The sequence below is a fragment of the Chaetodon trifascialis genome, chromosome 22 (assembly GCF_039877785.1).
Source record: "Chaetodon trifascialis isolate fChaTrf1 chromosome 22, fChaTrf1.hap1, whole genome shotgun sequence".
Lineage (NCBI taxonomy): Eukaryota > Metazoa > Chordata > Actinopteri > Chaetodontiformes > Chaetodontidae > Chaetodon > Chaetodon trifascialis.
In genome coordinates, this window is record NC_092077.1 from 17,002,084 (window position 1) to 17,016,809 (window position 14,726).

The 14,726-nt window shown below is 44.1% G+C and overlaps 1 protein-coding gene across 4 annotated transcripts in view; it reads left to right on the plus strand.

Annotated features, from left to right (window-relative positions):
- Window positions 1-14,726, plus strand: part of syt1a (synaptotagmin Ia) — a 147,338-nt gene that overhangs the window by 49,965 nt on the left and 82,647 nt on the right. For all 4 annotated transcript variants that reach the window (XM_070991556.1, XM_070991560.1, XM_070991555.1 and 1 more), the window contains exon 3: window positions 8,056-8,120. The gene's annotated coding sequence lies outside the window, so the exon portion shown is untranslated. The remainder of the gene's footprint in view (window positions 1-8,055; window positions 8,121-14,726) is intronic.

Sequence of the window (14,726 nt, forward strand, 5' to 3'; positions counted from 1 at the left end):
GGGCATCTGCTCTCGGTAATAAGAGTGAGGCAGCAGGAGCAAATGAAAGCCTAGTTGGGCCCTCAAAGGCAAGGGAGAGGAGCTGGAGTCAATGGACCCCTTTGCCCCTGGAGTCAAGCTTTTTACAGGCCTCGAGCTTTGATCATCTGCTGGAAAGCCCAAGCTGGAGAAGTGCATTAAAGGCACTGGAGGGGCTCTCTTTTTATGACGCTGGCACATTGGGCTGCATTTTGTGGCCTTGGTGCATTGCTCGTATTAAAGGAGCTGTGTGTATGAACTGGCCGCTTGTCAAATTCAGATTCTGTTGATAAAGTTCGGATGTTTTAAAACGAAAAAACAAACGAAAGGAATCACTCTAACTGTTCCAGGATACAGTGTGCTTTTCATTTTATGTGCTGTATGTAATCTGAGCGTCGTGGCATTTGAGAAGTGAAACACTTGTGACTTTTATTTCCTGAATTAAAATGCTATCACTCTCATTACTGCCATCATTCTATGGTATCGTGTACCAAGACTATTCTCACTTAAACTATTAAGAAGGTCGCTCAGGTTGAATCTGCATAATGTGATATGATAACTGGATTATCAGTGCAGCAAACATACGAAAGGTGCCGATAATAACACCCATCTGATGATGCTCTTAGATACTGACACACAGAATATGAAAGATGTTCTTAAAGGGCTTGTTCCAAACGTGGAAAACACGACTGCCCCTCGAAGAGAAAGAAGAAAGGATGGACTGCAGTTTCTATGAAACAGCAAATGGATTTAACCACTCATGTTCTCATAACACTCCCCCAAAATCACGACAAGTATCTGACATCGCACAGGTGCATGCGGCTCTTTTGCTGCTGTCACCATGGAGACGACCCCCCTCTGGCCTAGTTTATTTTTCTGCACTTCCTGGCACATAAACACGAACGCAGCTCATGCAGCGCTCCACGGAGAGCGCACACACCTGTTCACATGGTACGATTTACATTCTGCTGCCATAACCCAGAGGAGGGTAGAGTGCCTGATCTCCTCGTGGGCAACATACGCCAAGGTTATTCAGACATGGCATACACTGGACGTGAAGGCCAGCGGGCGTTATTTATGGAGCGCGTTTCATGCTGCAGCGGTGTAAAATGCTGAGAAGCATTGTATGCATCTTATAGAAACTGCAGTTTTTCATAATAGATGCCATGAAAAATATCTTTTTTTTTCTCGCCTTTCTAAAAATGTTTCACCTTTAAGTACTTACTGCAGGAGATGTGTAAGATTATTAAGGTTTTATTAAAATTTTCATGATAAACAGAACAGTGTTAGGGTTGCCCATTGTTTCGCTTATTTATTTGTGCCTTTGTTGACTCCGTAATCTATAAAACGGGAAAACAGTATACAAATACTCTGTGAGATCAGCCTGGTGCGGTAGGTTAAACTCTAAGTATACCATATTTCTATAAACATAATAGTCAAGAATTTCAAACGTACCTTCGAGCGAGCTCTGTTTTGAAGAGCCAGACTGATTTTTATTGCCTGTAAATTGCTGTTTTCACCTCCAGTTCAGGCAGTACGCTGCATACAAATCATCAATGTAGCTGAGGCATATTCAGAGATGAATGGCTTTTTATGGTTGGTCGTTTGTGTTTCTTGTAGGCGCGTGCCTTTAATCTCCTGATGTTTCATGTGGAGTTTCTCTGTATTCTTGTGGAGCCGCTGAATTTCTTAAGTGAAGTGAAATAGACCGTTTTTTTTTTTATTTATCAGAGATCTCTATAACCATCTCCAGTCTCTCTTTTATGATATATCCCCGTTGCTTTCTCATACACTAGCTGTTCAGGGTCCCATTTCATCATGCTTCATTCAGCTGTATGAATAACAATCATCTCACCTCAGGTAGCTAGATAGATGGACAGACAGATAAACCATTGTGGGAAATAACAGAAATGAGATAGGAATCAGCCATCCTTAGTCAAGATGGAGCCCACTCTCAAATGGCGGTCTGTCAACCAAGCGCACAACTATCTCCTGCTCCAGCAATTGCACAGCAGACCAGACACGTGTCGACATCCATCATGATCATACGTGACCTAAACTGGTCTAGTTCATGAACAGTGTTTACATAGAGTGAGTAGCACAGACGTAGTGACACAAGAGACATTGCTTGACCGAGCATTGGCCTGTATATCAGCACGTACCTAGCACATGGGACTGTTTAGTGGTCTGAGAAACAGGATTGTTGTGTTGCGTTGCAGTGTGGAGTAGCTCACACTCAAACCTTTAATTTTGTTCTGTGGAGGATTTAAAAATGTTAACAAGCAGCTGCACAACTGGTTGTTAACATTGGCTCTTTTGCCTCTTAACATTTATTATAAAATTACAATTAATTTACATACGAGATAACAATCTGCTTTTCATTGATGATCTTTCAACCCCTTTCCCTACAATATACGCTCGTCAAACATCGTGATTATGCTGTGCACAGTATGGTTAAAGCTAGGCAATGTAAACACAAGGAAACTTAGTTAAACTCTTCCCCCACTTAAAGGATAAGTCTGCTTATATTTCATGCTCTTGCTATTGTGAATAAATCACATGAAAAGACCAAAACCAACCATCAGCTGATCCTACTAGCAGGTGTTTTCCATGTAGCCAGACCCTGATACTGCCCTTTCCTCTGTACCATACAGCTCCATTGTTGTCACACATCAGTGAGCCTCACTGTTGCAGTGGGCGACGTGTTCCCTCATTACCATGAACTTGGACACCACAGTTTATTTTCAGTCCAATATACACCTTTCTGCCGTTGTCAATACTCACTAGAGCACCTGCTATGTATGAATCCATGACTGAAAATAGTCCCCAACAAATGTGCTATTTCACCATGTTTATTTATGATTAATATTTATTAAAAACTACAGGGCCCAGCTGTTCTAGGAAATTACTGAGCATTCTTTCACAATGAAGCTATGTATTTGTGACCTATGTGTAAAGAGATATGTTTTCAGTATGGGACAATGGGCCACATGTGGGGTAAGGAAGTAAAGAAGTACTGGTAAGGGACCAGTGTGTTGGATTTGTTGACATTAAGAAAAATGCTGAATTCAGTCCAACCTTAAAGCGTGAAAAAACATTGGCTTTGTTCATCCAGTCATCCTCTCTGTGACTTCCCACTGCAGTATAAGAACACGGTACTACTCTCTGCACTGGAATTAAACGTTGGCAGTGAACCTAATCGTATTGTTGGCAGTTGCATTTTTTACAGAAGGTATTTGCAAATGCTGTGTGTTCTGTAGGAGACAAGGTGCTTAAATCCACGGGAAGTCTTCTTTGGCTTGCATGTACAGTATTTAGCTCACTGTGGCAGGTCATTTTAGGACAGAACTATAGAGAGCATAATAAACGTGAATGAGATGAGATATAAGAAGGGCAGACAGTTCCCAAGAGTTTATAATTGGCCATCACCTGATAAGCTGCAGTTATTTGAGGACCGCGTTTACAGAATCCCTGAATCAGAGTCTGCTTTGGATCGCCTCAGACACCTGAGAGCTGCATCTCCAAAGTTTCTCCTCCTCGCTGACAGTGAGTCACCCCCAAAGTACCTTGACACAGGGAGTAAACAAGCCTGCCTCTGTTCATCATTGTAATCTTGTTTGCTCAGAGGGCAGTGTCTGTGCAGGACAGCACACTGCCACAGGGATGAAGGCCCGCGCTGGAGATATTGTGATCCCTGTTTTCATGTCTTTAAAGGAGACGGGATGTAGTGGCCTTGCAGCTCAACATGTGTGCACACAAGTCTGTGATGAAGATGAAGGGTGGCCCGCGAAGCTGCTTCCCAAAAACTGTGGGAAGCACGAGGGAAAAAGAACAAAACAAAAGAGGACTACAATTCAGGCTTTTGCAGCACTGTTGTTAAGATTTAGGATGGCCTTCAGCTTGAAAAATAAAGTTCATGCAGAAGGTTAGAGTGTATTTGTCCAATTACTTACCCTTTTGTAAAAACTAACCCCTGACTGTTGTAATTTGAAATGACTGCCTCCACATGAGGGGAGTTTACCATTCAAAGTGATCTCTGGGGTTCATAATTACTCTCCCAGTGAGCAGCCATCAAGCAGAAAGAGAGGATCACAATTTTGTCGCAACAGAATAACTCATCCACCGATAGCACAGCTGCTACAGAGTCTGCGTTTCACCGAGCTGCAGCATATCTCCACCCAAGACCTGATTCGACTCCTTTGGTGTGAAGAACAGCGGGTGGGGTGTTGTGATGGTGGATAGGAGCTCGGAGTCACATGGGAATTACGAGTGAGCCTTTCTTGCAAAAATAGAAGTGCAAAAACGATAAAACGCAAGTCTCAATCTGAAGTTACAGCTTTACTGGGAGGCGTGTTTTTTCATATCATTCGTTCCACCGTCGGGTGTCAGTTTCTGCACCTTGTAACATTTATACTTCACTGTCACTCAGCAAACTGAGTGCAGCTCACAATAAAACCTTGTTATGGATGAACAGAACAATGCGTCTGGGTGGCAGCAAAAGGTGAAAGACCGCATTCAGCAATAGACAGAAGGAAGAGCTCAAGAAAAGAGTCGAGAAAAATAAGCCTTATTCCTTTTACATTATACATTACATTATTTTCAGAGTGGGATGTATTTCACTGGCTGTTTGCAAAACAGCAGTTACATGAAGCTGATATGTAGAGACACACTGTACACTTTAAATATCTTCAGTGTTTGGCCCATGGAAGTGTCTTCCTTAGAGCAGATGGTAAGCCTGGTGGAGACCTATGCGCATACAGATTCACCTTATGTAGATGGTCTGCACAGCGGAGCATGGCTGTTATTGGTCGTTGTGATGCATGCTGGGGAAACAGTTGCTAAGCAGGCATTCATTTTGTGGTGGGAGACACATAGATGTAATGTCAAAGCACAAAGGATCCAGCATTCCCCTCCTCATCCATTCAGAAAAAAGGCTTTCTGATATGAAGGATGCTTTTATGTGCTTGGTCTCAGTGATTTTCAGGCTGCGAGGTTGTCTGTCTCGCAGAAATGAGTTTCATCTAGCTCAGAATACTGTGTGCTAAGTTTGTGGAGCTTTTGAAGAGGGAGGACTTCCTCTTTGTTTCCTCTTTGCCTTTGCCTTGTTGCTACAGCACATCACATTCAGTCATAGAAGTCAGTCTTTTTGTCACACTGGACTGAAGTCCGTCTGAATGCAGCCTTAATCCTGTTAGTCAGTACAGTTCCTGTCTGTCCACAAACACTCCCACCTGCTCGGAAAGTTCAGCAATTTACAGCCGCCGCTGTCAAACTCCAGGCCAGCGTGTGTCTGGTGTAAAGCATGAGGATGCACATAATACAAAGCACATTCTGGTGTTTGTTCATACTGTTTTTGTGTCTCCGCATCCTTTATACATGTGGACCTCGCTGACATATCTGGGGCTTTCTGCCTCGCTGCCTGTCGGAGAGGAGAAACACTCTTGATTGGCAGGTTAAACTCTTCAAGGTCAGGTTGCTCTACAGCTCACCCTCTCAGCGTAGATTACTGTGGTAATGTCTCCCCTGTCGAGTGTCTCCCATCCCCCCCTCGACTGGTTCTCAGTATACACTCAGATCTAAAGATTGTGTCCTTGCCTCCTCATCATGTCGTTACATAAGCCACTGCACAGGTTGTTGAGCATGGAGATTGTGCTGCATGTAACATTTGCAATATCTGGGATGCTGTGAGAGAAATGAATGTCATTTCTGATGGTGATATCAGTAGGTCGGGTTGAGGAAGGGAAATGGGAAGCGCTTGCGTGATTGCAGCCCCAGAAATTGGGCAACATCTGGCTGGGGTCAGTATTCTTCACAGGGATTGCATCGTTTAAGTTGGTCTTTGCCCAAGATAGTGTTCAAATAGTCTGCACTTCAAGTCATGATGATACTGAGGTTGGATAACGGTAAGCCTACTGAAAACATGTCAGCTTTAAGTGTGGATGATTGACATGAGAGCTATGGCATCCGGGGAGATCTAAGAGAGCAACACAGAGGTGGACAGATACCTCCAAACAGAGTGATATTTAGACGCGGAATAGTTATCATGAATCCCTGTATTTTGTGGCAAAAAGCAGTTAAAAACTGATGAGCAGAAGGATCGGAGAAGAAAATGTGAAAACACAGCAGGAAGCAGGAACTGTGTTCCATGAAGCTTCACAAAGGAACTTGTGCAGATGGCTGCTGAAAGCCACAAAGGCAAATACTGAGCTGCTAGCGACTGATATCACGATGACATGCTCATTGTGTTCCGATCATGCTATTTGTTATGCATGCATATTTAGCAGCGCATTTGAAATGATGATGCATCATTGATTCGCACACGATCGCAATGGGACTCGCTATCACCACAGCCTGCGCACTCTGTATGTGATTTCCATGTGAGAGCAGCTGGAAAGTGTGCGAAAGTGTCAAGAGCATCCCATCAGCCCTCACTGGGACCCAATATACGACTGATATATGGTGTTATTCGGGAAAGTGAAAAGGGCTGCCACACGTTAACACCCACCAAAACAAACACAAAATGTTCTTGTTGGTTCGAAGCTAAAATTCATGGACACATCAGGAATACTTTTCAAACAGAAAATACTGCACTTGGCTGACAGTTCTGTTTTATTATATCAGATGCACCGGGAATGCCACTGAGTGACTCATAAATATAGTCCAATCTAACTTGAATTACTACATGTTTCTCAATAGTGGGTGTAATTTTAATAAACTAATATTCTAATGTGACTGCGCATCAGCAGTAACATAAAGCATTCGTGTTTGAATGTGTCTAGTGCTGTGAAAGATGCCGTTTATTTACATTTTCGCTTTCCATTCGAATTTCAGATTCTGATAAGGCACGACAGGTGCATTGAAATGTGAATGAATGCGCCTCCTGAGAATGCTTTTCTTTTATATTCCTGCCAAGTAGAGGTAATGGCTTTTAATCTGTGCATCAGTTGGCTGGTAAATATACTTTTCACAGTGTGAGGGGGAGAGTGAATGGCAATCATCGGCAGTTGTACCACATTCACACAGCTACAGTGCTCTTCCTGTGCTGGCAGATCACTTTTCACTGCTAGTTGTAGCTCCCTAGAACAGGGACGTTGATAGTTTTTGGTCCGTAGATTCATCATAATTTTGGTGACCTGCTGACCTTTCGTACACCATCATGAGATTGGCATCATTACAGAGCAAACAACCACAAAGATTTTTGTCGACACCATGAAACAGAAAATGAACTCTCACATTTGAGAAGCTGTCAGTCAACGTATTGATTAATTGACTTTGCCCAGCATTGAAATCAGTTAAGCTTAACTCCATTGACATCATGGTACATCATTAGCCTTGTGAAAGAAGTGTAGGTCACAGGCGTAGACAGCACCCAGACCTCCACGTTCCCCACCGGGGCTGTACTGGAAGTCTTCCCACACCTCCACAGCAGGCAGCATCTGTTGGGAAGGGACCCCCAGCTGCTCTCTACTGGTTTTCCAACAGATGACTGTCCTTTCCCCGAACATGGCCAATTGTCTGTGAAAAGAGTGCATCGGTAATGGATATGTGCCACCCCACCACTGACATGCACAGATTGCTGAGCTGATGGAACAATCAGCCGGGGCAAAAGATGTAGGCTTGTTTGTCTGCGCCTTGCTTCTAGATGCAGTTGTTTGAGCCCATCGTGCTCTCTGATTATTCAGAGATTTCAAATCCAAAGCAGGCGTGTTGTCTTTGTCTTAGTTTTTTTCCTTTCAGCTGAATTTTACAACAGATGTCACAATTTTCTGTCCCAAAGATCCGCAGTGTAACAACCCCAAGTCCATTTTGGTTGTTTTGGCTCTCTGCTCATTTTTCTTTCCTCATATTTTCACATGCAGTAGAGCAGATAATCTGTGAGGTGATGACGGTGAATTATACCAAACAAAGATATTTTTCTAAGGAGCCTCTGAAAGTATGTCAGGGACACCTGCAGCTCGCTGTGAGAGCTAGCAGAGGATCGACCACTGTTTGATTCATTTGTACAAACATGGTCTCTCTTTTCTTTTTCATCTCCAGAGCTGAATGACTGCTGGAGAGCGCGGAGGAAGCACTGAAAGAGACACTGCAGCACAGAGTTAAAGGTTAGTTTTCTCTTCTTTTTGTCAGGTCTCCATGCTTCAATCCATACCTTACTTTATTTAAAATAATGATTGTAGGGTCCCGTTATTCCATGTTTGTATTTATTTTACATTTTCCTACAATGTTTTCATGCTAGTTTCACCAGATATTTTATCATTGTGTTATTGCACTTTTAAAGTTGTTTAAGATTTAATTGAGAATTCATTAGGACGTAAATTTAATGGACCATAAAATGCATTTGCCCGTGCTGAATGTCATTCTTTTCCAATTCCAAATGATAGCTTTCTGGGTGCATTAAAATATTCTGTGTCACATGAATAGGATCTTCAAATGTTCACGAGGACGGACCATGTTGTGTATAACCTTTTCTACACAGTCCACTGTGTGGAAAAAGTTGCTCTGTGTGAAATGACTGAAGTTGCTTAGTTGCATAATTTGCTGGTTTGATTAAAGCTCATTTGACTGGAACACACTCAAACCCAGAGTGTACTGTAAACTTACAAAGAGGCTGACGCTGTGAATAAATGAATAGAAAATGAGCAAGTCTGCTTTGACCCTGGAGGACACGGCTGCTGCTCGGAGCACCAATTTGTGGATGCACCCCGTGTTTAGATGCTGCGTATGGAAAACCGGCGAGCTGTCAGATATGCAGATTGCCCCTCGGCATGTTTAGCCTTCACGTCGAGAGGATGGATTACTTATCGGTTCAGTGCTTATGTGCAGAATAAAGGCTTATTGATTTTACCTTATATCGCGGGGGAGTAGAATGACATGATGATTGTACGCTACATCCACCTGCCGTCGTACGAGCTGTGTTATCAGGAGACAAAGAAAAACAGGATGAATCATGTGTCATCTGGGAACGTGACAACGACTGTTTCTCATGCTGAGTGCTGAGCACAGAGGAAGATGACACGTTCCCGCATGTTAAGATGGAAAGTTAGATCTACAGTGTGTCGCAGGAACTTGACAGACATTTATTTACATGAAAATCTTCAGGATTCTATTTTGAGATAACAGGAGTTCGTAAATTACATGAAACTATGATGTTGTTGGAGTTCTGTAGCTCAAAACAATATTTTCCAGTGTGGCAAAGCAGAGACTTTATTCGTGCTGACTCTGGCATACGGCATTTGATATAACCTGGTTGTTTCATTTGTATTTTGTCATGCATTCAAACTTGTACACCCCTCCCAGCGCTGTCAAACCCCATCCCCTCACTCCACACTTCTATGTTAAAGTCTGTATTGAAGCGCCAGTGCTGGTTCAGGCAGGGTTCAGTGGCTATTTACCGAGGCGCTGTGAGGGATTCTGGCCTTGTTAAATCCTATTTTGTTTTGTGAGTATGGAGCTCGGCCTCCTCCAGGCTTGTGAAGGTGGAGGACGAAGCCGGCGTGCCGACTGGGGACCCAAAGAGCAGTCCAATTTTTCATCCTTATTGCTCGTGACATATCCGAAGTGGCAGAGCGCCGTCCACGAACAGAGGGGGGAAAGTGTGAAGCGTGCAGCTCGGATAGAGCGAGAGGAGTGCATCTCTACTTCCGCCTTCTCGAGTCCTGAGCAGGGCCCCAATTTTCTTTGTTAAAACAATGCAATTCACCAGCGCTCATCAGGGCAGACAGGGTTAAACTAAGAGTCCCAGGGTTCCCTGCTTCTCCGTAACTTACTCCGCCTTCAGGCTTGTAGTTTCGCCAGAGAATAAATGCAAGTTTTGAAGCTTACAAACAGAGAAGTGTATTAGAGACCAGCTTACTCCTTGACACTGGCTAAATGAAGACGTTACACCCACCTCCACCCCCCCTTTCATCCTAGCTTTCTGTAGGCTTGAGCTTCCTTTACAGGCCTAATTCTTCCCAGTGACTTGTCATATTTGTTGAACCATCTGTCTTTTCAAATCACATGTGAATCACTGCCTGCGTGTATAATTTGTTAAATTATTCCAATGCAAATGACGTACCGCATTTTGATTAAGACAGCTCTGTGTTGAGGAAGATTTTGTGCCAATCAAGTGTCGTAATCTTAGCTTGATTTTAGTTTTTGCTGTGATTGCTTCTTGTTTTCCTTCTCTCTTAATTTCATCCTCTAAGTCACATCCTGTGTGGATGTGAACGAAGGAAACGAGCTCCCCGTATGGTACCAGCAGTAAGTAAGTCCAGGAGTGAGTATTTTTGTTTCCTCATGAAAGGAGGAATCAAGTCTTCTTACTCACATCACCACAGTGTGTTTTCTTAAACGCTTCTCTGAACTGAGTAAACAGTGTCACATGCAGGCAGTGGAGTGATGCAGGGCCATGAAGGGCACTGTCAAGGTGACTTGTGGGGTTGGCGAATAGGAGGTGGGATCTTTCGTCGCGGAGGTGTAACTTCAGAGAGCCTACGTGACTTCCTGAGAGAGATTTCCCCCCACTTTTCTTTCGCTTCCATTCTCACGGTTGAGATTAAGATCTCTTGTTGTAATTATTGCCGTGTGAGGCGGCCTAATTCTGCCAAGTTGATAGCATCACACCCGTCAGGTGCTGGAGAGGGTTTCTGGCACCAGCTGTTCATGTCCTCTACATGTTCCAGTGGGCTGCAGTGGATGCTAATGGCACCGTTATGTGATACATGTCTGGTGATCGACTTGTTTCTGGAGAGCTGCCAATCCCTCCCTCCCTCCCTCCCTCCCTCCCTCCGCTTCCCTCCAGTAAACGCAGGAAGTAGAAGAGATGATGACAATGAAAAAAAGGCAAAAACCCTTGGGTGTCTGGTGTTTTTAACACCTCTGCAGTCCCAAGAAATGTATGTCTGGCCGCCTTTCCCCCCCAAACACAGGTGCTTGACAGGCAGAGTCAATTCTGCCTAATGAGCAATTGTGCTGCCGTGTACTGTACTGTCTGTTGTGCACAGCAAGGCACGGATCCAACCAACAGATGAGTTTAGGTGCTTGTTTATGAAACTAGATTCCCAATATTGTAGACCATAATTCATTACACCTGTAATGTATTAAAAGCAATTAATGCATCTCATAACGTGAACGTGATTGTGGAGATGATGAGCGTTACGCAGAAGATGGCAGAGCTTTCTTCTGTCATTTGTTTATGTTGTTTAAACAAGTTAGAAATACTGAAATATTAACGCATTAATGGTGTTTGGTATCAACAGCAGGACAATTAAGGTTAAATGGCAGGCAAAGCAGACTTAGACATGAGCACCGTGGCTGATTAGGTTATGCTTGCTTAGTAAAATGCTTCAGATGAGCCAGAGTAAACCAGCTAAACCCTGTCAGCACAACCCACAGCACACTTCATTTCACTGGATGATCTAACAGGAATTCTTTGCCTCAGTAACTGAATTACTTGGGACTCTCTGATCTGTTGCCTGCACTTGGCAGGAAGCAGGATTCTTTATTTTGGTGGACTGTCATCAATACAACTGTGGGTGTTCAGATAGGAGAGAAGTTGCCTTGATCATAAAGCTTGAGTGATTCAAAGGAAATTAAAAGGGACAAAATGGCAGGCTTTAAAGCGAGAGTAATCAATTGATTTCCTGTATGGCAGGCAATTAATTACATGGTAATAATTCATTGCAGTGAGGTTCCCACCCCTGGTTGCGGTTTGTTGGTGTGTGTAGGTGCGTGCGTGTGCTGGAGTCCACGTTCGTATGTCAGTGTGCATTTGTGTTCGCACTGGAGCTTGAGCAGCATGTAGGTAGGTCTGGAGTGTTATCTCCCCCCTGCAGCTTATGGATCTATTGAACTGGGAGTGATGCAGCTTAATGTTGGGTGACTGTCACACTGCACGAGTTGACAAACGAATGAATTTAAAATAACAGTTGCTGACAAATCCGAAGCTTTAGTGGCATCAAGATGAATTTACCGCGTAGCTTAACGAGGATTTTAGTGGATGAGATGTATTTAAGTATCGTGTTGGACATTGCCTTTTCTTAATATCGCAGTCAGGGACTCTGACTTTACACGCGCAGGGAATGCGAGATTGTGTTTGTGCTCGGGAGTTGATGTTGGCGTGTTTATGTCACTCTGAGCAGAGGAGCAAGTCCTGTTGAGTGGTGGATCGTGACTTTCCTTCCTGTGTGGGAGCTGCTGCCACTCCCACGCATCTCTCTGTCTCTCTTTTCTCCCTCTCTAAATCCACTGGTCTTTAACCTCAGCTCATTTCTCACTTAACCACCACTTCTACTTCATGTCACAGCTACTCGTAAAAGAAATGATCCCCAACCTTAGCCATATGATCGCTGGTGGAAGTTGCTGGGCAGTCAATCATAAACCACACCACTTGACGACAGCAGTGCTTTCAATGAATCGCTGTGATAGGGTTAACTTATCGTCATTCTAACAACATGCTTCAAGGTAAAGTGTGCTTTCTGCCCACGAGCACCCACACTGGCATGTCATTTTCTATATGCGTGATAAGACTGCCATGTGCCTTCAATCATATGAAAAACAAATAGAGGAATCCTACATGTGCATTGCCTGTGATGCATAATGCATGTCGTGCCCTCCCAGGTTTTCAGTTTCGATGTTAAATGTGTCTCAGCGATGGCGAGACCGCACACAAAACAACGCTTTCCGGTGACAATTCTAAACAAATTTAGCATCTTCTGAAATTTTACTCTCGCTGACCTTGGACGCTCTGTGTGGCTGGGCAGTAACAGGGTTGCTTAGGTAATTTAATTACAAGACCCTCCACGGGCAAGGGTAATTACTGCTGTCTAAATCCCCACTAATCCCCCTTCTGAGTCCCCTACACAGACTCGGCCCAGGGCGCTCTAACAGGCAGCGCTGACTCCTCGATCCCGTCCCAGACAGGGGTCCTTTAAAAACGCACCGGTCCTGTCTGCAGAGACGCTCACCGGTTGCTTGACTTGTGGAGATGTGTTCTCTCCAACCTGTGGCGTGCGTTCGCCTCACTGTGCCTTTCAGTGCAAAGGGCTCCGGTCGCCACAGCCAATGAATTCCTCTCACGTCGCCTCTCCTCGCCTCGTGTGTGAGTCGAGGGGACTCTTAGGTCAAAAGGGCCACTCATCTCTCCATAAGAATGTCGTAATTATCACTGCTGGGATGAATAGACGTGACCTCTGTGAGCGGCGGCGGCGGTGCCTGGTGACTGGGGTAGAAGAGAAGGAGAGGAGATAGAAGCTATGGAGCGTGCTAATAGAACTTTCTCCAGAAAACAACCAGAGCAACTAAATATTCTCTGCAGGCTTCATGTTTGAAAGTTAAAATCAGATAAATAAGGTAATCTCTGTAGCAGTGGTGCAAGGCCGTCTACTGAATACGCTTCAAGACTATGCATTGTGCATACTGGGGTTGGGCGGTAATCCGGTAATAAGGTATCTGCTCATTCATGAGATGGAGCGGTGAAACTAACTGCGTGGTTAAGCCGGTCAATAGCTCAGTGACCCGCCCAAATTCCCCATAGAAAGACCAATGACGATCCAGAAGGAAGTAAGCCCAGAGATCATTTCTTGGGGTATGAATTATGTTTTGTTTGCGTGGCAGTTCTTGGTAGAGGCTTTTAGCTGAGTTTCTCCCCGTCATTCTGATATGCTACAAATTAGGATTGGTGCTTCTTAGCGTGAGCATTGACCGTCTGAACTGCGCACGTTACACTGTCCTGCAGTGATTTCTAATTGGTCACAGTAATACAGTATACCCCGGGAAAATGCGGGGAAGGTTTGACAGTATCAAAATTTGGATATCGCCCAACTCTAATGCATACCTTACATAACTGGCTAACTTTTAAATTAAAGGAGCACTGATTGATTTGTGAGCTACTTGGGGACAGCGAAACAGATCACCTGAAGCTGTTGCCAACATCCCAGCAATCATCTGTCTGTTTACACATCCATCCATAGTCCTTTTAGCTCCTGCTAAGGCCTTCATTATGCTCACTAGCTCGTAGCTAACTTTTTGCACTCTTTTCTGAGTGTCCTTGATTGCACAGATAAGAAAGCCCACAACTTCAAACGGATATCACACCCTAATTAACTTGACAGGATCATAACAATCACACATTTCATGAAAAGGGAAATAATCAGATAATGCACCAAAATGAACAGAACTGTCTGATATTTAAAACCACAGTTAAGTAACTTTATTAGCCGCTGAAGTTGTTAGCAGATTAAAAATGGGAATTTTGGGGGAAACAAGCAGCTCTTCAGTCTTTCTCTACCCCTCTCGTAACCTCGGCCGGCAGCCAAACATCTGTGTGACATCAGCAGCATTGGAAAGCGTGGCTGACCCAAGCAGGTGTTGTGTGTCTAATTGTGTGTACCGCGTGTCCCTGTGTGTGTGTGTGAGTTTATGCACAGTATCTGCAGCATGCATGTGAGTGAGCGAAGCCGGGCGGTGCTGAAAGGAGCATCTGTGTGTATTGAAAAGAGTTCTCTGAATAACTCCATATTTGAACAGCCACTTATTCCCCAATAAAGCTGTAAGTGATTCGTGGCAGCTTCCTGCCTGCAGGAGGGAGAGAGAAAGAGAGAGAGAGAAGATGAGGGGAGAGAGAATCAGAGAAAGAGATTAAATGAGAGCATCAGCTGTAATTAGGGCTACTTTCCTCTATTTGGAAGTTCATGTCTCTGTCTCAGAGAGAATTAGCACTACATACT